Source organism: Temnothorax longispinosus, chromosome 8 (assembly GCF_030848805.1).
Source record: "Temnothorax longispinosus isolate EJ_2023e chromosome 8, Tlon_JGU_v1, whole genome shotgun sequence".
Lineage (NCBI taxonomy): Eukaryota > Metazoa > Arthropoda > Insecta > Hymenoptera > Formicidae > Temnothorax > Temnothorax longispinosus.
In genome coordinates this window covers 12,316,537-12,340,227 of record NC_092365.1, presented here as the reverse complement: position 1 = coordinate 12,340,227, position 23,691 = coordinate 12,316,537, and the positions used below count along the sequence as shown (strand labels likewise).

The 23,691-nt window shown below is 37.0% G+C and overlaps 1 pseudogene; it reads right to left on the bottom strand.

The window, feature by feature from the left end:
- The window catches only part of LOC139818306 (uncharacterized), a 111,630-nt pseudogene extending 99,417 nt beyond the window's left edge, over nucleotides 1-12,213 (bottom strand).
- Nucleotides 12,214-23,691: the final 11,478 nt, after the last annotated feature.

Genomic DNA, 23,691 nt, shown 5'->3' with positions numbered 1-23,691 from the left:
TTGTATTACATAGTTTTTTTTATAAACAGTGTTGCACAAATTATAAATACGACTTATAAATGATAATAAATTTTGATTTTTCAATGTTTACTTTTATATTATATAGTTTTTTTTATAAACAATGTTGCATAAATTATAAATACGACTTATAAATAATAATAAATTTTTATTTTTCAATGTTCACTTTTATATTATATAGTTTTTTTTATAAACAATGTTGCATTAATTATAAATACGACTTATTTCCCCCTTAAATAATTTTGTCCAGCTAGATTTGTAAATTGAACCACTGCAAGCGGCCGGATGTAGATGCACTCGAGCCATTAAATACCACACGTAATTTTGTGGTTACACTGTCTGGTTTGAGCACTCCGTGATGTGGCAAGTAATATTGCGTGTGCTGACTGGAAACCGGTGAAGCCTTCGTCATGTGATTGTAACGGCCTGCCTTTTGGCTGTTTATATCGAACGCGGACTAGCTCGCCGGACCAGGAGTTCGATGGTAGGCCCAGAGACAGAAGACAGTTTTGATACGGAACGTGGTTTATTACGGTGGTTCAATTACAACAGACTGTCGCGATACTTACAACGGAGGTGCATGCGGACCATGCGGCTTAACGCGGGCGGTTTATAATCTAGACGACGGTCGCGATAAGTACAAAGTACGGGAACGCATTCGGTGTAAGCGGCGGACGCGGGCGGATTATATTCTATAAGACGGTCGCGATAATTACAAATGTACGGAGACGCATTCGGTGTAAGCGGCGGACGCGGGCGGATTATATTCTATAAGATTACAAATTACGGGAACGCATTCGGTGTATGCGGCCGACGCGAATCAGGTGGTCCGTACCGGCGCGATGCGGTACGCGTGCGAACGGGCCTTTAAGCCGGCCAATGGCTGGTCGGCCCGCGGCGCGAGATTCGCGGCGCGGGCGCGTGTATTTTATTCGGCGCGGTTTCTTTCTCGCGATATGATCTGGTGTTAATTACGCGGCGTGTTGGGAAAGAAAACGAACGGCCAGGGGCTAGGCTGGTCGATCGGTTGACGAGGAGGTCCGACTGTTCCGGCGGCAAGAACCCTTGTCGAGAGGCCGAGCACGCTCGACCCCTGGTTACCGTGGCAGACGGGGTGTTCTGGGTAGGAAGGCGGTCAGCGCTCGAGAACTCTCGAACGAGGCACAGAACGCTGTACCCCGTTTCGTAAGCTGGCCTAGGAAGCGGAAAGGTACTCGTCTCCGAGGGTAGCGGAGCACAGGCAGCTAGACTCGGATCGGAGTGTCTCTACCTGTCGCGGCGCCGGTATTTTATACTCGCCCGGGTGGTACGCTAGGGAGGGGAGGCCGGTTCCCGCGTGAGCCGCGCCGCCGGCGGAGCGGAGCGGAATCGGCGCGGCGGTAAGCGCGCTCGCGCTCGGAGGCGCTCGGCTCCCCTCGGTTTCTGTCGGAGACCCGGGAAGGTGTCAGTGCGGCGGAGTGCCGCGCACACGATCGGAGTTAAGTCTTTAAAAATAAGGTGGGCGCACCGCGCCCTTTCCTCGCCCGATGGAGATCGTCGGGCGGCATCCGGCAGTTCTTCGCCGGGAATGATGCATGTGTGGGGGTGCATCGTTACATGATTGAGTTCTCGATATTATGTCATAAACTGATGATACAGACGTTGATATTTGTGATCTCGTGAGAATCTTCTTACTAATCCCTGCAGACATCGATGAGCAGTGTGATACGAATCGCCAAGAGTATCAGGTGATGATTTTAACGGAAGTTGAACCGTGTATCGCCCTGTTGAGTCCCGCAAAAAAGTGGTCTTGAAATATTCTTTACATCTTTGCTCGTCAAGAGTAAGATTATGATTGTTGCTTGCAGGCACTTTTTCTTGTGTCCACAATTTCGACAGCAACTCGTCGAGAGCATCTTCTCTCTCCTGAATCAAAGCATGATGCACTGCAGCAGATGCCGATGATGATGTGTCGACAGGTCCGAGAACGAGCCATCCAAAAATTGAGAGCTGCGCAATTGGCATCAATGGATCTTGTTTGATGATGTTGGGCTTGATGATCTGCCCATATGAGTCAGCTCCAATGATGATATCCACTGGCCATGGTGTCTGGATCAGCCAAGGTTAACTTGGTGAGATGCGGCCATTCCTGTGGTGCAGCGTTGAATGATGGCAGGATGTTAGTTAACGTCTGCAGAATGTGAGCTTGAATGATGACGTCTGATCTTGAGTGAAGTGAGCGGAGCTTGAGTAATGCAACTCCTCGAGTTTGAGTTGACTATCCGCCACCAATTCCAGTAATGAAGATGACAGAATGATGACGAGGAATGTTGAGCTGACGAACGAGTGATTCAGAAACGAAAGTGAGTTCTGAACCTGAATCGATGAGAAGCCGTACGCGCTGAGTAGTAACAAATAAACCGATCTGAGCCAGGGCCGTAGCTAGTAATGTTGAGAGTGATGAGCGGGCCAAAAGTGATTGATTGACGATTGCACCGTCTTCCTATTGAGCTGATGAGACTGAGCTAGTGATTGGCTTCGCTAATGAGTCCGACTGATGAACCTCATGCAGCATTGTATGATGTCGGTTGGTGCACTTCTTGCACCCCCTTGAGCTCTTGCATGAGCGGACATTGTGGCGGCCGAGGCAATTGAAGCAGAGCCTCCGTGAGATTACTAACTTTTGTCGATCGCCCGGTGAGAAATCCCTAAATTTTGTGCACATCACAATAAAGTGAGTGCCATTGCAACAATCGCACGGGTAAACCGTGGAGCTGTCAGATGCTGCCGTGCGGGCCGGTTGAGCTGCCGCATGATGACCTGTCGAGGTGCGCTTTGCTGTTGATGCGACTGTTGCCGAGCTTCCAGAGCTGGCCGTTGATTCAATTCTCTCGAGTGCTCGTGCTCGAGATGTCAGGAACTGTTCAAGTTGTTCGAACCGCGGGTATTCGCGCGTGGCTCCCAGCGACGTCTCCCATTGCTCCTTTGTTTGGCGATCCAGCTGTCTGGACAACTGATACACAAAAACGCAGTCGCCCAGATCCTGCGAGACGCCCAATGATTGGAGGCCCTTGATTCCCTCCTTAAAGGTATTGAGCAGCTTGTCCAGTGATGCGGCATTTTTTTGCACTGGCGCGGCGTTGAGCTGGCAAAGAGTTGGTCCAGATACGACTGAATGAGCAGGCGTTTGTTTTTGTAGCGATCGATGAGCATTTCCCACGACGACTTGAGAGCATCTCCGGTGAGAGGCCTATCCGGAGATGAGCTGAGCAGGTGTACCTTCAAGTGAGAGTCGCAGATAGTGAAGTTTTTCCACTTCGGTGAGTCGTCGGTTGTCGTAGATAACGGCCTTGAATAAGTCGCGATACGTGGGCCATGCAGCGTAATCGCCCTTAAATGACGGGATGTTTATGTCCGGCAGCCGCTGATTGTCACGCGAGGACTGCGATGGTTTGGATACGGACTTCGGAGTGGGCTTCTCTAAAAATGCGTCCTTGATCTTCGCAATAGCGCGACGTGCAGTCATGTAATCCCGCGCCTCCGCGGCCTAAACATTTTTTGAGAAGTACTCGTGTTGAATAAGCGCCGCTGGCCATGAGACTTCAAAATATGCATGCTCCTTGAGAAACGCCTTATGCACCTCCTCGAGATGCATTGAGATTTGTATGATTTCCTCTAATGACGTGTCCTCTGCACAAGATGGCAGCGTCTCGCCAATATCCTGCACTGTCGTAAGGCGATTCATCTGAGTTTGAACCTTGAGAGTGAGCTCCGTAGACAAGCGCACTGGTGAGGCTTAGCGATCCGACGTTCGCTTATCCTGCGGCACGTTGAGCTGCAGTGGCGCGGTGGACTTACCGCCTGCTCCCGATTTTGCTGGCTCCGACATGCTGAGCCGTCACTGAGCAGCGCACAATGAGAAACCTGAGAATGTTCAAAAAACGCGTGAAAAATACTGCACGAAACGAGGACCGTTGAGGTCATGTACTGAGCACGTGATAATGTCCGCATTACACTCGCGAGAACGCGTGATAGTGTCCGTATTACACTCGCGAGAGCGCGTGATAATGTCTACGTGTTGTGCCTCGGAGGGCATGCACTGTTTACGTGATCTGTGTCTGAGCTACACCGTAAGTTCCACGCATCCGGCTCGAAGGACCAAATGTTTGCGAAATCGCTGACTAGACCCGGCGATGGAAGCGGGATGAGAAGGACGCGCGTGGAAGGTGTTAATTGATTACTCGTTGAATTATAATGTAACTCAGAGCACAGTCTGAGTCGTCTTTAATGAGAACATAAATATGTACAGTCTGACCTGAGAATGATGAGCAGTCTTTCGCGGTTCATTAAAATGAGAAGTCTTTGTATAATCGTCCATGCACTTGAGAAGCAATTATATTAATCACTCTCCTCGGTGAGTGAGCAGCCCTTAAGCCGTTGAAACACGTGGCGCTCGACACTCGCGCACGTGTGAGATCTTGATCCGTCGTGTTGATGCACCTGAGATTACTGAGAAGTCCGTTTCACACTTTAAAAGTGTCTCTCAGCAGGTTATTTTACTTCGATAAGCACTTGAAGCGTATGCACAGAACGCTGAAATGCATCGAGCACGCACGTACGTCCGGTCACACAGAGGCCATATCAACGAACGAGTCGCGCGGAAGAAAGCTGGCGATGAAAACGCCTGAGCTTGCGCTAGTTGCCGCATGGATCCAGGATGCCGGTACCCGATCAATGCTGCTATCTGAAGGGATGGCGCATCGTGATAACGGCATCTCGAACATTAATTGATTTTACTTCTTCAGGGTGAATTCGGGTAGCAAAATTTCTTGTTACATATTAAATATCCTCTACGTATAAAAAACAAACTTTTATAATTTTTGAATTTTTGAGTATTTTGTTGTAATTAATAGTCACAATGTGACAAGAACATAATTGTTCCGGATTGGGCGAGTTCACGCGCACGGCGAGCCCTTCGCGACGGATGAGGAAGCGCTACCGAGATCCCGTTGTTATCGACCACATGCGCGATTCCAGGAGCGCTCCGCGACCAATCAAATTTCGCGAGCGTTCGCACATCGACCCGCATATCTATCGAAATCAATTGGCATGGTTCTTCATCCTCGCGTCACGGCGCCGCCGGAAGCGCAGTAAAGTACGTCTGTAGCTGGCCGGTGAACCACATGTGTCTACATCCGCGAAGAAAACGTCGAACCAGGTGGTGGGCCACGCGACAAGATTTCCGCCCGCTCCACGATAAGATCTCCGCTCGCGCCGACAGGATCTCAGCTCGTGCCGCGACAACATTTCCGCTCGCGTTGACACGAGATCCGCGCTCGTACCGCGACAAGATTCTCCGCTCGCGTCGCGACAAGATATCCGCCATAAGCCTGCCATCCGCGTGTCGTAAAAGACATCCGCTCGTCGCGCGATAGCGTGGTTCACCGCGTCGACTCAGCCTATCCGTCGTCCCGCACTGGACGGTACGTTTTGAGACGCATCTAAGTGCTCTCCGTTTGAAAGTTAAGCGCCGTGTTCGGCCGTATTCAGTCTCGCGAGTGACAAGTGACCTGCGCCGTGATCGGCCGTCACCCCTCGCGAGAATCGTTCTATCTCGCGAGCTGCGAATGATCTGCGTCGTGCTCGGCCGTCATCCCTCGCGAGAGACAAGCAGTGCTGCCAGTAATCGGCCTCTGGTCGCATGGTCGCATAGGGAGGAGATGACGTACACAAGCGAGCGACCGTGTCCATGTGCGCTCGGCACTTCGGCCAGCTTCGGCGGTAGAAAAGTGCAGACATACAATCTGCTGTCTCTTTCTTTCTCGCTATAGCTCTATTAGCGCTACCTAGCGCTACTGGCTGTTCGCGGAGCTCTATGATAGCGCTACCAAACGCTGTCGTGACGTCATTACTGGTAGTGTTATACGTCATAACTGCTCGCTACCAACGCTCTTCCTTTCGAGGTAGTGCATTAATAGCGTTAGCGTTTACAGGCTCTATAAACAGCGCAATAGTGAATGGTAGTGAATTGTTGTGATTGTTTATTTGAAGAAAAAGCTTTGCGTGTGCACACGTATTGTAAATATCGTATTAATTACAAAGTTACAAATATGGATTATATATAGAAACAGATATATATATATAATATATTTATATAATAAATCTTTTTCAGCGGCGGCGAAATTGGCGAGTGATAATTTATCGGAATAATGAACAAAAATAGCAAACAATAAATACTCAGCACTTGTTTTCAAAATACGATCATTTCATTAGCATTACTAATATCTTTTCTTTCACAAAAGAAAATAAAATTTATCTTAAAATGTTATTCCTGACCATTATATGTAACAAAAATAAAATGTAATTCACTGTATATAATCATCAGATATCAGACTTCTTTCTCTCTTACTTATTAAATATTTCTTCACATTAGTTGTATAAATAATATGAATAATATACTTAATGTAAAACTTATTTTACTGACTTTAAATACATATTTTTTATTAATTTGAAATTACCGTAAATAAATAATATTTTATTAGATTTTGATGGTTTTAACGAAAAACGTTTTGCTGTGATAAGCAAACCTGCGGAAGAAAACGCGCATTCAGATGCTGAACTTGTAATCGCGGTATGACATAAATGCAGCATACCAATTTGTACAAATTCGGCAATGACAACTTCATTTAATTTATTCCACCATTGTAGAGGATCTTCGATAATAGATTCTGACATATGTAAATACTTTTTAACTTTTTATAACTTTGACAAGAATAGGATCTTCAGGAGGAATAATGCTTATTGTATGTTTCGCAGCCGACTCCAATCGTAATTTTTTAACTCCAAGAAGCTCACATGACTTATTAAAATAATCTGCTATTATGAAAAAGTAAAACTAAACATGAGAATTTAACTTATATATATCATATAAATAATCTATATATATAAAAATGAATGTATGTATGTATGTATGTATGTATGTATGTATGTCCTTTATGCACTCTTAAACTATTCGACTGGTTTTGAAAGTATTGTACATGAAGTAGGGGTAGAATTTTCCGGGGAGTGTTATAGAATGTATAATTTTTCGTTACCGATCTTTTTGGGAACCGGTATTCGACATTTTTTCATTTTTTTGGGAAATAATTGACCGAATTTCAAAGAAATGTATATGAAACAGGAGTAGAATTTCCCGGGAAGTGTCATAATGTGTATAGTTTTTTGTTACCGATTTTCTGGAAACCGGTTTTTCTAATTTTTTTTAATTTTCGGAAAATAATTGACCGAATCTCAAAGAGTTGTATATGAAACGGGGGTAGAATTTTCCGGGGAATGCTATAAAATGTATAATTTTTTGTTACCGATTTTTTTGGAAGCCGGTATCAGAAATTTTTCAAATTTTTCGGGAATTAATTGACTGAATCGCAAAAAATTATATATGAAGTAGGGGTAGAATTTCTCGGGGAGTATTATAAACTGTATAGTTTTTCGTTACCGATCTTTTTGGGAATCGGTATCTTTTTGGAAATTGGTTACGAAATTTTCCAGAGCGGGAGGGAGGGGGAGAGAGAGAGAGAGAGAGAGAGAGAGAGAGGAAGAGAGAGAGAGAGAGGGTTGAGGGAGGGTGGGGGGGGGAGGAGAGAGAGAGAGAGAGAGAGACAGAGAGAAGAGAGAGAGAGGAGAGAGAGAGAGAGATGAGAGAGGAGAGAGAGAGAGAGAGAGAGAGAGAGAGAGAGAGAGAGAGAGAGAGAGAGAGAGAGAGAGAGAGAGAGAGAGAGAGAGAGAGAGAGGAGAGAGAGAGACTATTTGCGTGTCTTAATACACATGTTCTCCGGGGCGAAGCCCGGCGGGGCATGCTAGTAATCTTATATTTGGTGATTAATATAGAAGCTGTTGCAAATATAAACTATGTAAGACTTGTATATACTAGGCTTAATTACAATATTAAGCCTAGATTGTGTAAATCTAGATACTGTAAATTACCTAGACTAAGGTATTGCTTAGATATATAGTTTATAAAAACTATAATAAGTTATATATAGCTTAATGGACAAAATTCATATACACTAATTTTTTAATTATATTAAAAGTATAAATTAATTCTATATAACATATAATCAAATGAAACCGAATATGGATATATTATTAAAAAATATATTTAATTATATTTTTTATTTTATATAAAAACAATGTCAAAAATAATCTAACCTGCTCATTTTTTATATTCAGGGGAATTATTATTTTGTGGATCATATATATTAAAAATTTCTTAGGAGATTGCTGCTTGTCTGCGAGATATTCAGCAATGTACCTCTAACACTTTGAAGAGTCGGATCCAGAAGTACTCCGCGAACATATGAGTTTCATGAATTGGAAATCGCTTTTTTATATTTTGTAAAATAGTTTCTTTAAGTTGTTTTACTACGAATATGAATCGTATTCATTTACACACATACTACTCTCGAAAATATTAAAGAAGTAATTGATACAGCAGCATTTATTAACTCAGGTTTTCAAATTTGGTGGCGCAGGGGTCTACGAAACGCTATGCTATAGTACACTACTGCTATTCATGGAGCTCGCATTCGCTAGCGCTATCATGGCTCCATGAACGGAGTTAACAGCGTTAGCGTTGGTAGCGCGGTAGCAAACTCCCCGAACGCACCCTAAGTAAGTAAGAGAGACAAAATGATCATAAAGTATCGGTTGCATTATTGATTTCATAATAACAATTCTAGTATACAATAAGAATTGACGAAACTTTGTTGCTTTTCATCTGTCCAGATCATGTAAACTTCTTGGTTTTCTGGCAAATTTAGATGGAATGCAGGACTTAATTGCAATTAAATAATTCGAAACTGAATTTACACCTTCTGCTGACAATCTAATATTTTTGTTGCCTTTCACCCATAATTGCAGCAATCTTTTCATAACACCTAAACAAACTAGATGCATATAATCCAGTGCAATTTGTAAAACCATATCAATTAATAATTTTTCTAATATAGAATTACCTATGTGATGTTCAATTTGAATTCGATTTCTAAATGTTTCGTTTGTACGTAAAGTACAATCAATTTCAGGAAAAATGACTCTATTGTTGAAAAAATCGCCTTCTTGTACACATCTAGAACATAAAAAATATCCAGTATGACTTTTGATATATGTAATAAATGATCTCTAGCCGAAGCGTCACATACTATTGCATTAATAACAACCGTATATGTTTCATTGTAAACAGTTATACCACGTTGAGAAAGTTCAATAAATTCATTTACAAAATCAGTTAGAAATTCGTTAGCATCACTAGGCTTGCGCTTACCATGATATACTCCAATTATGAAAGGCACCACAGATTAATAGACAGATAGCCAATGGCCCCTCCTAAGTCGAGACATTTCCGTGACTTGATTACCAACGCACTTTGCCCCTTACCGACACACTTTGCCCCTAGGATTGAGTCCGGACTAAATCACATTACAGACTTTGCCCCTGGTGCGAATCCGAACTAAATATACCCGATTTTACCTACAGACTTTGCCCCTGGTGCGAATCCGGACTAAATATATCCGATTTTATCTACAGACTGAGACTTTGCCCCTGATGCGAGCGTGCGAGTCCGGACTAAATATATATCCAATTTTAGAGTTGAAAACTATTTTTTTTTGTTTCGGCCGAAATCGAAACTAAAAACCGAAACTTTTGAAGAAATTTTACAAAAGCGATATAATTTTAAAAAATCGTTGGGAATTATTTATGTATCTACTCTTTTTATTAAATATCACTGAAATATAAAAATATTTGTCAAATATTATAACAATATAAAACATTATAATATTGCATCCCCAACTTTAAAAATTATAAAATCACGTAAGTATTATTCAGATCACATAAAAGTTTGTACTTGAGATGTTTTTACTTAAACTTAGATAATAATTAACTTTAGTAATCAGTAATTGAACTCAAACAATTTTATATTATAATAAAAATAAAAATTTCTGAACAAGATTCGGATCAGAACAAGAACCGAATTCGAACAAGATCCGGATATCCGCGGATTTTTGCTTAAATAAAATATTTTATCTTGGATCTATTTCTATCTCGGACATATCTTGATAAACGGATAATTGTCATCACACACTAGCGGTCCGAAAATATCGAGATTTTCGTTTTCACCAGTTTCCGAACCCGGTTTTTATATTATGGCGCATGGAATAGTTATTTAATTGTGTAACGTGTAACAATTAGTGCTGTAAGATGAAAATTCACGGGTGCGGAGTTGACGCTCGCCTTCGGCTCGTGCGTCAACTCCGCACCCGTGAATTTTCATCTTTACGCACGGTTTGCACATCCTATTTTATGTTGCAAGTGCGTGGAAAGTGGTCTATCACGCACGCGTAGCGTGCGTAATGGACCACTTTTCATGCACGTGTTACATAATAAAAATTATTTATATTTTGTTAATATTATGTTTTATAATTATATATTTTTATATATTAATAAATATTTTTTTCTGTACTTAATTGTATAGACCACATATATTAGTGACATATAAAAATTACAGTTAAAAAATATTTATTTAAATTATTTATTGTCTTAGTTATTGGTTCTCATTCTTAATATATATACGATCAAAATTAACATTTTGATTATTTTTATATATACATATACAGTTATATACATATGTTATATCTTTTCAAACTGCTTTATCTCGAAAACAAAAAATTATATCCACACGAAATAAAACGCATTTTAAGGGCTTACATATGAGTAGACCGCAAGAAAAAAAAGTGAAATTCGGGATTTTTTATCTTGGAAACAATTAATTCGATTCGATCCGGGTTTTTTTTATTTAAAAGTATCTACATTGAGGCACGTTTACAAATTTTTTTTAAGAGAATTCATTTCCTCGGAGCGCTGTTCTCGTGGCCGGCGTAAAATGTGACACGGTTCACGGTTCCCAGAGTATCTCGAGAACGGCTGGACCGATTTGCTTCAAATTTATACAAAATGTTTTTTTTCTGGTTTTCATCGGGAGATTTTTTTTTACTTAACTAGTTTCTTTTATCAGACTATAAAGGTCACATTCATTTTTCGACCCAAATTTTCGACCTTTATAGTCTTATAAAAAAAAAATCTCCCGATGGAAACGAGAAAAAAAACATTTTGTATAAATTTGGAGCAAATCGGTCCAGCCGTTCTCGAGATATTCTAGGAACCGTGAACCGTGTCCGCGAGGAACACATTTTACGCCGGCCACAAGAACAGCGCTCCAAGGGAATGAATTCCCTTAAAAAAATTTGTGAACGTGCCTCAATGTAGATACTTTTAAATAAAAAATACCCGAATCAAATCGAATTAATAGTTTCCAAGATAAAAATTCCCGAATTTCACCTTTTTTTCTTGCGGTCTACTCATATGTCTCATATGTAACCCCTTAAAGCTAAAAGTTGGCATTTTTATGTGGCATAAATTAAATTTAGAAAAAAATGCTACCGGTGCTATAAAGTCCTAAAAAAATTCAAAAACATCGTTTTTGGCCTCTGACGCCATTTTTCTCAAAATTGTGACGTGATAGCCAAGGCTGACAATACGGATTCAGAAGGTTTTGTCGGACAGTGTAATTATTATTATAAAAGTATGTTTTCGATATAATATATTTATTTTATTTTTTACAATCTTTGTTTTTATCTTTGGTAATATTTAAAAAAAAAACGGGGCCTGTCGATGTCGTTTCAGGCCTCGTATTCCCGCGCCCTTGTCCACTCCATCCCCCTCTCCAGTTTCTTCTTTTCCAGCCTCCTCTATTCCAGTCTCTTTCTCTCCAGCCTCCTCTATTCCAGTCTCTTTCTCTCCAGTCTCCTTCTCTCCAGCCTCCTCTTCTCCATGTTCTTCCTCTTCCTCTATATGGACCATAATACCTACACAGAAAATGCAAAATCAAAGCAATAAATAAATGCACAATTAAATAGAAATGATTTTAGAACTTTATAATTAAATTAACAAATATAACGTACCTATTTCTTTCTTTTATGCTTCTTCCTCCTCTTTTCTTTTCTTTTTTTGCCTTTCTTCCTTATTTTCTTTATCCTCGTCATCCTCATCGTCATCTACGTTCATGTCATCGTCATCTACGGTCATGTTTTCCTCCTGGCTTTTTAGATTTTGTTTTTTCATCTCCCTCTGATTTCGTTCCTCTTCTCTTTTTTTCTCCATCAGTCCCCTAATTCATAAGTAAATCAGTAATAAATAAAATCACGAACCGTTTTGTTGTCTAACTAATGCACGCTATTTGTAAGGGTGGAATATCAGACTATGCGCGAATTCGTAATTTGCGATTCGTGAATCGTATATTCGTGATTAGTGTGGAGGGAAAATTCGTCGATTATTCGATGAATTTTCGACGAATTTTCCCTCCACACTATTTACGAATATACGAATCGCGAATTACGAATTCGCGCATAGTCTGGTTCCCTTACCTATACTACAACTAAACATCACAGACGCGTGCTACTTAGATATCTACTATAATTTTTTACAATGTACAAAACAATTACGCAATTACGATAACCTGACGTTTGAGCTACTAAAATACGATTTAGGCGCTACAAATTCTTCGAAATGTTCTTCTCCTTTTTTTGGAATTAAAAGGTGATGAAGAAGAACGTTTCGAAGGATTTGTAGCATTAGGTTATTGGACTGCACCCTTATATGATATCCTTGTGCTGACAATAATCTCGCAGTACGAAGTGAGCACAATGAGAGAATCAACATTGCGGAAAAGAGGCAACGTCGCAACGATTCTATTCGATTTAACACGGCTTTTTTAAGAATGGAAATTATAACAATCTAATCTAAAAATAAAGAATAATAATATTCTAACCTTTTCTTTCTATCCGCTTCTTCTTCTTCTTGCTTCTTCCTCTCTCTTTTTCTATCTTTCTCTTTCTTTCTCTCTAGACTCCTTCTCAGATCTTCTCGCCCCTTTTCACGACTTTTCTTATTCATTTCTTCTATTGCGGTTTCTTCTATTGCGTGGACCCGTGGACTCTAAAAACGGAAGGCAAGCGACAACGAGAACCGAGCAGAGCCGAACAGAGCCGAACAGAGCCGAGCAGAGCTAAGACGCGAGAGGAGCGCGGAGCGAGAAACGTGCTAGACTAATTTTGCAGCGATGTCAGATTTCAGCAGTGAATGCAGTGATGTCAGATGCTCGACGCTCGGTCAGCCGCGAGCCGGCGAGAATCGTGCTAGGATTTCTTTCTCGACGCTCGCGGTCGCGCGCGCGCACCTAGGTCTTATCGTACTTATTAATTACTTATGATATTTATTGATATTATATATATATATATATACATATAAACTAGGAAAATTATTTGACAATCATTAAAATTATTCGCATATTTTCTAACAACTTTAGGAAACTTAACGATTTGCTTATAAAAAAATAAGAAATTATTTTTAAATTACAAAATGTTTTCTTTATTATTATATATTAACAATGTATAATGTATAACAACTTATTTTGTAATTTGAAAATAATTTCTTATTTTTTTATAAGCAAATCGTTAACTTTCCTAAAGTTGTTAGAAAATATGCGAATAATTTTAATGATTGTCAAATAATTTTTCTAGTTTATATGTATTACATAACAACTCATTTGCCTGAAAAAATAAAAATGCAAAAAAAGTTACAAAAAGACCAGGACTCGAACTTTTGAGACCTTCAGCATTCTACCCGATCGTCTTATTCGCTCGTCCACGTTTACCATTAAAAAATGGCTTCTACCGGCTCGATAAATTACGCACATGGAAACTTGAAGCAATTTCATTTCATTAATTATTTGACATTGGCACAAGTTATTATGTCTTGTAAAATACATATAGTAAAATTTTAGGACAAATTTTTGCAATAACAGTTCTGTGTATTTCACTTTTACGAATAGATTACGTACATATTGTTGCTCAACGGAAACCGCGAGAACGTGGTGGTCTCTTCCGTCATGAGATAATGTAAAAAATTTGTTTTTTTTTAACATTGCAATAATTATAATATGTATAAATTAAAAAATATATAAGTAGATAAAGCTCGTATGTCTTAGATAAAACAAGGACAGATCCAATAAGAGCCAATAACCAAACAACAGGATTCTAAATAATGCAGTTTAATATTCCGTCAAAATCACTGGGATTACAGAGACTTTTTCAATCAATCAAATAAATCCCTCTAATTAACTGTAATACATCATAATAAACCCGTTACATAACAAATCCGTCGAGAGATGAAATAAATTAAAAAAAAGTTTAACATCATAAGATTAACATTAATGAATAATTATAGCATTTTTATTATGGATTTTATCCTCTCTATTGATTTAAATCATAGTGGTCGTTTTTACTTTCTTAATATTAATAATTATAGTATACAAATTACATGGAGTTATTAAGAAGCCACGTCAAGTTGAAAGCTCAAAAAACCGATTAACAAATAGTCGAAATGTATGCGTGGTCAAACTATAAATTTAATTAGAGAGTTGTTAACAATTAAAACTTTAAAAATAATTATTTGTTTAATGGCGAGAAAAATCGTGTTAGAAGGCTGAAAAATGTGGAGCGAACGGTCTTAATCATTGCGTGTCAAAAAATTTTCCGAAGTCAAGGTATGTAATAGTCAAGTAGTAAGAAATCTATAAATTAAGTAAAAATCGAATTCTTTAAAACTGTGACATAAAAAAGGAGTAATTCTCAACAAAAAGTAGACTTATAGTCTTATAAACTCGAATTAGCATCAGCTAAATTCTCAAATTAACGAAGGCTCCTATGCTTTAGTTCCAAAAAGCGACTGAACGAGCAAGAACTCAGAAATTTGTCAGTAAAGAATCGTGGTGATAAATAAAGCTAGAGAAAGTAAATTATTAATTTAATAATTATCCCTGGTGAAAAAATTTGACTGAAAATATAATGAAATTCTACTATCAATTGACCCCTTTTTATTATTATTCCATAAATATTATTATGAAAATTTCAATTTTTAGTTAATTTCAGTTAAATTTAATAACTTTTACGATATCTAATATTTTAACATATTTTTCATTATTTTTCAACAGTATAATTTAGTTTTTTTTATATTTCACAGTATTTACATTAAATTTCATAAAAAAAATTATGATTCATTTTGAAATATATTTAGTAATTTTTCAATAACTTTCATTTCATTTATCATCAATTTCATAGTACTTTCAGCAAAATATTTTCATCTGGGTCAATTGAGACAGAATTTTAGTAAAATTTTTATTATATTCAGTAAAATATTTCCATCAGAGTAATAATAATAGTAATAGGACTGTAAGATTTAAAATCAATTTAATATAAGAACGCCATCAAGTCCGAGCTACGATCTAAGTAGCAAATAATTTCCGTGTGAATTTTCAATACTATTTCCAACTAAACTGCGCGTTAACGAATTGTCGGTCTTGAAACACAGCTTCTTCGTTAGAACAGTAAATTTCCTTAAATAAATCGCAAATCGATTTAATTTTTGATACTGATACAAATCGTATCTAACATCCCTCTTCCCCCGAATATTATTGTAAAAAATTTATTGCAAAAAAACCCTGACTGATTGTGAGATAATATTTTTTCGCAATAAATTTGCGATTTGCGATTTATTTAAGTGAATTTACTGTTCTAACGAAAATACTGTGTTTCAAGACCGACAATTTGTTGGCGCGCAGTTTAGTTGGAAATAGTATTAGAAATTTACACGGAAATTATTTGCTACTTAGATCCCAGCTCGGACTTGATGGCGTTCTTATATTATATTAATTTAATGTCAAATATACAGTCTTAATAATTAATTTTTTAAGGAAATTTATAGTTTTCAAAGGAAGAAAGTTCTCAAAATTATCGATGATTATACGTGATATAAAAATTGAATATCCCATTTGTTTTCAAACTTTATTCGCGGAAACCTTGGATCTTTAAAGCCCCTTTGCACAATAGGCGACAGCGATAGCGATAGCGACAGCGACAAGGTTGCCGACAAAGCTATAGCTGTTCCAAACAAATGAAAAACGCAAAACATTTTTTGCTTGTTTTTCCTCTGCGAGCATCTGGCGTTTTTGAGTGACCGCATACTGACTGTCTCATCAGAACGTATTTCATAGTGCTTGTGAGATATTTTACTTCCGATTTTTAGTTTCTTGCGATTTTTTATCGTAATTACTGAAAAGTGTTATCGGAATTTGTGACGTGAAGTGTGCAGTGATCTGATCTACAGTTTTAAAACGTAGTTTCAGAAAAATCACAAGATTCGTGGAAATTCGCGGAGATTGCGTGCTTTCTCGGCGTTTTTTGTTCACAGTCGGGGGTTTGTTTTAGATTGTTGTTGGTATTTGATTAATCATAGATAAAAATGGATAACAATAGTGTGAAGAAAATCACGGTATTCGACAAATGCGCATATAAAGATTGTAATAATGTCAGATCAGAGAACTGTAAACTGTTTCGTTTTCCACGGAAGACTGATACAAGATTTGACATTTGGATAAAAAACTGTGGTAAGTAAAAATACAAAATTCTTGACAATACTAAAAATATTTGACGATGATTACAATCGTATGTCTCTACAAAATTTGTATATAAAGTTCATATTCCGCGACCAACAGAATTAATCGAGCGATAGATTTTACGCGAACGGCGATGATCGAAAAAAAAAACACGGTTGAATAGCGCAATTATCGCGAGCAGCGAAAGCGTGAGCTTCAACAAAGGATATGTTTTCAGTACGGAATCGTACAATTAGAATACGGAAACACATATTTGTAATTGCACCGAGAAAAGACTTAGATCGAGTGCAACCCGCGCGCGAAAGTTCGAGGTTTTATTGTCGCGACATTTCTCGAACTCCGGACCCGGGGAAACGAACCAAAAAGTTTGCAGGGTTAATCAACTGTCGACAGCCCGAGAAAACGGTAATTTTGACTAATGTCAACGGCTCAGCTGATCTCGGGGTCGACAGCCGATCAGCTGTTTTCGCCGACGTCTTTCGCTTCGCCCCGAGTGTTTACCTCGCGCATTGAGGCCTCGAGACACAGGGAAGAGCCGGCACAGGCAAAAACAAACAACGTTTTCAACCCCTATTTTCAAGGAATATGCCGTTTATTCCCGGAACGAAATATCTACTACATTTAATATTACGAAACAGAAATTATACATTAATATTCGAAGCGAAGAATTTATTACTAATTTATTTTTCACGCGGTGTAATAGATTTGATTCCGAACACAGTCTTAAAGTTCAGTGCTGACGTATTATTTAAAAATGCATTGTGTAAATATTTTTCAATATGTAATTAAAAGACTACATTTCTACATGTATTCGAAATATATGATGTATACACATAATTGCAGCATTTGAAGTTTCATTCAGATTTCTCGTCACACTTTTGTAAATGTTTTCCTATCGGAGTACTTGTTTTAGACAACATACATTTATTTATATTAGAGTAACAATATGTACACATAAAAAATAAGTACAAATTTTATTGATTTATTTATATCTTGTAGTGTCAAATAATATTTTCTTGCAATCATTATTAAATAGTATTATTATACACAAGCCGACAAATTTCGATTTTTTTCACCCTCAGATTTCAATAGTTGTTTCCGAAGGATTTTGACGTGCTGAAACCGAATCTGTTTCCCGAATTGCTCTATCACGTCAGGTTTCGGAGATATCTGTACTTAAATGTGCCAAAAAGACCATTTTTCGGCTTTTTTTTAGGTTGAAATAACTATAAAACGATATGTGTTAAACTATGTTCTCGACAAATTCGAATTCTGCAGGAAAAAATTTATAGAAACCATACGTTCTACCTAAAGATATATAAAAAAATATCATCTCCAGGACGCTTCAATCCGCGCGCGAGTTGCTGTCCCGTTGCGAGCCACTACGAATGGCTCGAGGTATTTTCAGCGTGAAATCTTGAATTTGTTGCTCTTTCTAAGGCAGATTAAAGTAGCATCATTAAAAAAAAATCAATACTTTTTCCAAGCGTAAAAGAGGCTTCTTGAATTTCTAAATTGTACAAAATAAAGATTACTTTGAAAAATTTACTAATTTTTTCACATACATTTAATACATTTCATTATAATTATTTTTCATCTTTCATAAAAGAGTGATTAGGATACCTCGAGCCATTCGTCGATCTGTGTGTTGTTGTTATTTAATTAATGAAATAAAATTTATTTACGCAACGTGTTGAAAATGCGTGATGTTTTTTTGTGTATATAAACTACATTTATGCTTAAACAGGTAATGAAAATTTAATACTTAAGTGGTCCCCGGCATCAATTCAAAAAGCAGGATTATGCGCAGATCACTTTAATAAACACGATTTTAAAAGCCGTACAAGGTTGCACATTGGAAGAAACCCCATACCATGGATCCCAAAGGATACTGGGATTTCTCCTGTCGAGGATAATGATGAAAATACAACAGAGGAAACCATAACTATTGAAGAAATTGTACAAGAAAATGTCGTTGACCATACAGATGATCGAGAATACACTCCGATGGAAGTCGATACACCGACTTTCAAGTAGAGATTGCGGAGACCCCCGAGAATACAAATGAAGAAATCGCTACAGCAACAATGACGACACCTAGGAAATGTTATCCTTCTGGAAAAGAACTTTTCTGCAATTTTGGAGATAAAATCGCAGACAACGATGAATGGCTCAATAATGGAAATCCATTTCCATTATTTCATGATAATTACTCTCGGGGAGAAGTAGAAATGACAGCAAACACTCAGAAAAAGCGAAAAAAAACGGCAAAAGAAGTCAGCCCCCAAAAAAATATATACTAAAGATGAAATCTCTGAAATCGAAAAATTAAAGAAAGAAAATTTGAGATTGAAAACGCTTCTTATGGAAAAGAAAAGAAAACAAAAAATACCACTGCTATGTTAAAACGTCGTCATATTGAAGCTCTAAAAAAGAAGAACATTTGCAAACACAGTGTCAATGAATTTTTAGATGGAAAGAAGTGTCGAAAACCACTTGCGAGAACCATGATAAAACTTCAACTGCACAAGGGGAAATCAGAATATACGAAAGAAGAAAAAGATCTTGCAAAACACATGTTTTATTATTCCGCTAGAGGATATTCGCGAATTAGAAAAGCTGGATTAAATCTCCCGTCAGAATCTTCTGTCAGAAATTTGATTTCTGAAACAGAAATTCGACCAGGATTCTGTGATAATATATTTTCAAAAATTGAAGAAAATATTTCCAAACTACCACCTTCTCAGACAGTTTGCTGTTTAAAATTCGATGAGATGTCGATAAAAAAATTTCAAGAATACAGCATAAAATATGACCTCATTGAAGGATTAGCAGATCTCGGACCCCTGGGACGAAGCAATGAACCAGCGGTACATGTTTTACTATTTTGTCTTGATAGTATTAATGCGGAAAATCCTTGGCGACAAATAAAAGCGTATTTTTTGACCGGAAAAAATTTAACGCACAAGGAGATTGTTCAACTCACCGAGATATGTTTAGAAAAATTAAAAAATGTAGGGGCAAATGTACAATTGATTACATGTGACCAAGGTGGACCAAATAGAAAAGCTTTCGGTCAATGGAAAATTTCACCAGAAGAACCGTTTTTTTCATTGAACAATGAAACTTATTTTGCTTCCTTTGATTGGCCCCATCTTATCAAGCGATTGATTAGCCAATTGAGATCGCATAAATATATTTATATTAATGGAGAAGTAATTATGTCTTTTAATGACTTATTTGCAACGTGGCAATTTGACAAACAGTTAAGTACTTCAAATTTATTGAATCACATAACTTACACGCACTTTTATCCCAACAATTTTGAAGCCATGAATGTCAAAAGAGCTTTTCAAATGTTAAGTGCAAGATTCGCTGCAGTAATATCGACAGCAGGCCAAAGTAATGTATTGAAAAGTACTTCATGGAAAGCATCCGCGGATTTTGCTTACAAAATGAATAAAGTAATAGATGCTATGAATGTATATCGTTTAAATAATTGGAAAGGAGAAAAGGGACCGTTATCAAATGATAATACAATAGTTGAAGAAATATTAACGTCTTTTATTGAATGGTGTTCAAACTGGAGTACTTCTCCCAACAAGATAACCGGACCTCCGTGCTTTGATGGAATGATTACAACTGTACGAGCAATTTTATTAAAGTATCGTTCTATCAAACAAATGTATAATCCAGACTTCAAGCTCGCCACTGCACTGTGCAACCAGGATTCCGTAGAGCATACATTTGGAAAAGTTAGAGGACGCGGAGGATTCAACCGTAATCCCACTGCGAGAATGGTACGGTTAACGTTACGCCATATTTTATCAAGCGGATATATTTATGGAAGCAACAGAGACAATGTAATTTGTCCAGAAACTTCTTCGTTAACGGATGGTACGTCGATAGTCCGTGAAATAGAAGCTAACACTGTCCCATTACAAGAAGAACTTACTTTTCCAATTGAAATGGATATTGACGACGGTAATGATGATCTCATTGCGACAGCTTTTGAAGAAATTACTAGGTATTCAGAACAGAACTCCGACAATCCAGTAATGAATACGATCGACGAGAACAACTTCAATTCACCAGGGACATATGAAGGAAATGCAATTGCATATTTTGCAGGGTATATTGCTCGCTACGGTTACGAAAAAACTAAGTGTGACAGCTGCCGTGAAACAAATATGAAAACACCGATGGAAGGATTAAACGATAATGAGATCTATATTCAGCTACGTGAATATGAACACGAAGACGAAGAAGAACCTGAAGTTGAATGGCTATTGTCACGTCTGACGGTATAATCACCGCTATATTCCACCCGCATAAATTTTTCGATTCTCTACCTTCATTGCTAGAAGTCCCCAGCATCTGAAAACAATATTATAATATAACAATCACTCTTTAAATTAACTGTCACAACAATCACTCAGCTGATGCGAGCACGCGTTCTTAAAGTAGTAGACACAAGCCTAGAGAACATGGCTGCCTTAAGGTACCCTTTCAAGCTTAAGCCCCATTTTCATGAATCACACTATAAACTTTTGGACAATTGCTTGTTAAAACTCCCCAGAATCACTAAAATTGATTGTGAATGAATATTACAGGCTTTATGAGATTCTTTATGCAATATAAATTCAGTTTGATACACGGATCTAACAAAAATAAATGCATGTTCTATAAGAATAAACTAAGGAAATTAAAATAAAATATAAATAAATAAATTAAAAACAGATTATTCATAAGAACATAACCTTTTGTGCCCAAAGAATATTATCACGCTAAAATAATAATTATCTTACTAGCATTTCTCAAACATGATTGTTATAAACAATTAAATTATATTATTAACAGACCTAGTTAGTGTGACTACTGGAACTATCACAAAAAGTCAAACAACTTTTGATTATAAACCATTATTGTATCTCTCAAAATAAACTAATTAACAATACAATTTACCATAAAATTATTATTAAAGATGATGAATAAAATCACTGCAGACACTCAGCAGAGCATGTCAAGTAACCTCACAAAAACCCCCACATCATATCTCTTCTTAATTCCGAGATATAATTAAAAATTACGGAAATCCATAAAACACAAAAATTTTAAACAACCTAAAATAATGCCCTTAATTGTCCGAACACAACAAAAGAAACCCCATCTTTTTATCTCTTACCGTTCTCGAGTTATAAATTATTAAAGTTTCACGTCCGCCATTTTGAATTTCCTACCCTTTAGACTTACAAAGACCAAATCACTTTTACATTAATATTTTAGTCTTTTATACATTTTAAGACTAGAAAATTTCATTTCTGAACGAAAATTTTGACACTTAATTATTATGATAAAAATGGAATCTCTCATACTCCTAAACACCAGTAACGTTAACGCCGATTTTCTATTTAAATTAATTAAATTAATAAACGAGATTGAAAATTGAACATTCACTCCATGAAAGACGAGGATAGTTTAATACCAGTTCACAGAGAGTAAGACAAGGATAGCCCTATAGACTCTTAATAAATTAAAATAAAAATGAAAATAAATAGACGGAGATAAAACAATTATAGAAATACATTCTCTTATATTTATGGAAAAACACTACATTGAAATAACTATTATCTTATTAATATTTTTCAAAACAATTGTTATAAACAATTAAAATTATATTAATACTATTATACTAACTACGTCATCAAAATCATCTCGAAAAACCGATCGACTTAATGAAAAAATACTTACTACAAGATTGTTCAATTTTGCAACTTATTTTTATAAACAATTATAAATAAATAATTAACCACACTAATAATAGCCGTTAACATGTGCCCCAGGTTATGCACAATAACTTTTGTATAAGTCAAAACCTCGTCACTCCTCTGGTTGAGGCTACAAAAAATTCCAAAGGGAAAAACACCCGGTATAACGGTTTAGCATGGGAGTTGTGCCATATAATTGATATTATACGCCCTAAATATCGAAAATTCGACTGGATCGAACTTCGATCCTTAATATCTCTTACACTACGCCTGCTAAAAATACCCCGTTTGCATGTAAATTAAGTTTGAACCTTCCTCTTCAAGCCCGTATAAAAAACATAATTTTTAACAACTCGCTACACCTAATTAATTAACAAAATACATACATTCGTCTGCACTCGTCCATATGATTGACAATTATGTGGATGAAAACTCGTTCGGGTAAACACGAATTTTGACCGCGCACGTAAACTCTGCATGAGTACACCTACGAAAAATGATAATAACTTATATTTCTGCAATTGTTTATTTACGAAATATTTATAACAATAAAATAAAGAGTGCTCATAAACGAGATGATATTAGAAATTCAAAACTTCTTAAATAAAGAGAACATAATAATATCAATATGCGAATTAAAAAGTATCAATTTAGTTAATTAATAATTTGTTATTAACAAACACGTATATTAACAATAAAAATTTTCCAATGCTATATTATACTTTAGTGAAAGTCCTGCAATATATTTCCTATACACTCCTACCAAATTCCCAACCATTCGTGAGATATAAAAATAATAAAGATCTCATTATACATAAATAATTTAATTTCATTGATTTCCTGTACTAATGAAAATGCTAACTATTCCTACCTGACACATTATTAACAAGGTATTAGAAACATCACTACCACTGCTAAAATCACTTTTATCCATATTATTATTATTAACAAAATATATATATATGTTTCGTACAAGCTCGCGCAGGAGCCTAGGCTTGAGATTTAATGAATAGATGAAACGACACATACAATTTATTCTTCGAGGGAGAGATCATATATTGACAAATACAATTGAATATTCCAAAGTAAAATTCAGCAAACTTGTTTGAATTAATACATATAACATAAATAGCAAGTCATATAAAATATAATACGTCTCAGACGAATGGTCCTTTGTCAATTTGCCTAAGCAGATACGCTTCACCATATTCAGATCATACAATAACTTTTTGAAGGTTGATCTCTCAAAAGAAGTAATATTCTTTTAATCTTTCTCAGGACTGGATGTAACTTCAATTATTGTTTGTAAGACTATAATATAGCTTACATCGTATTAAGTTCCTGTAATTAGACCATTCG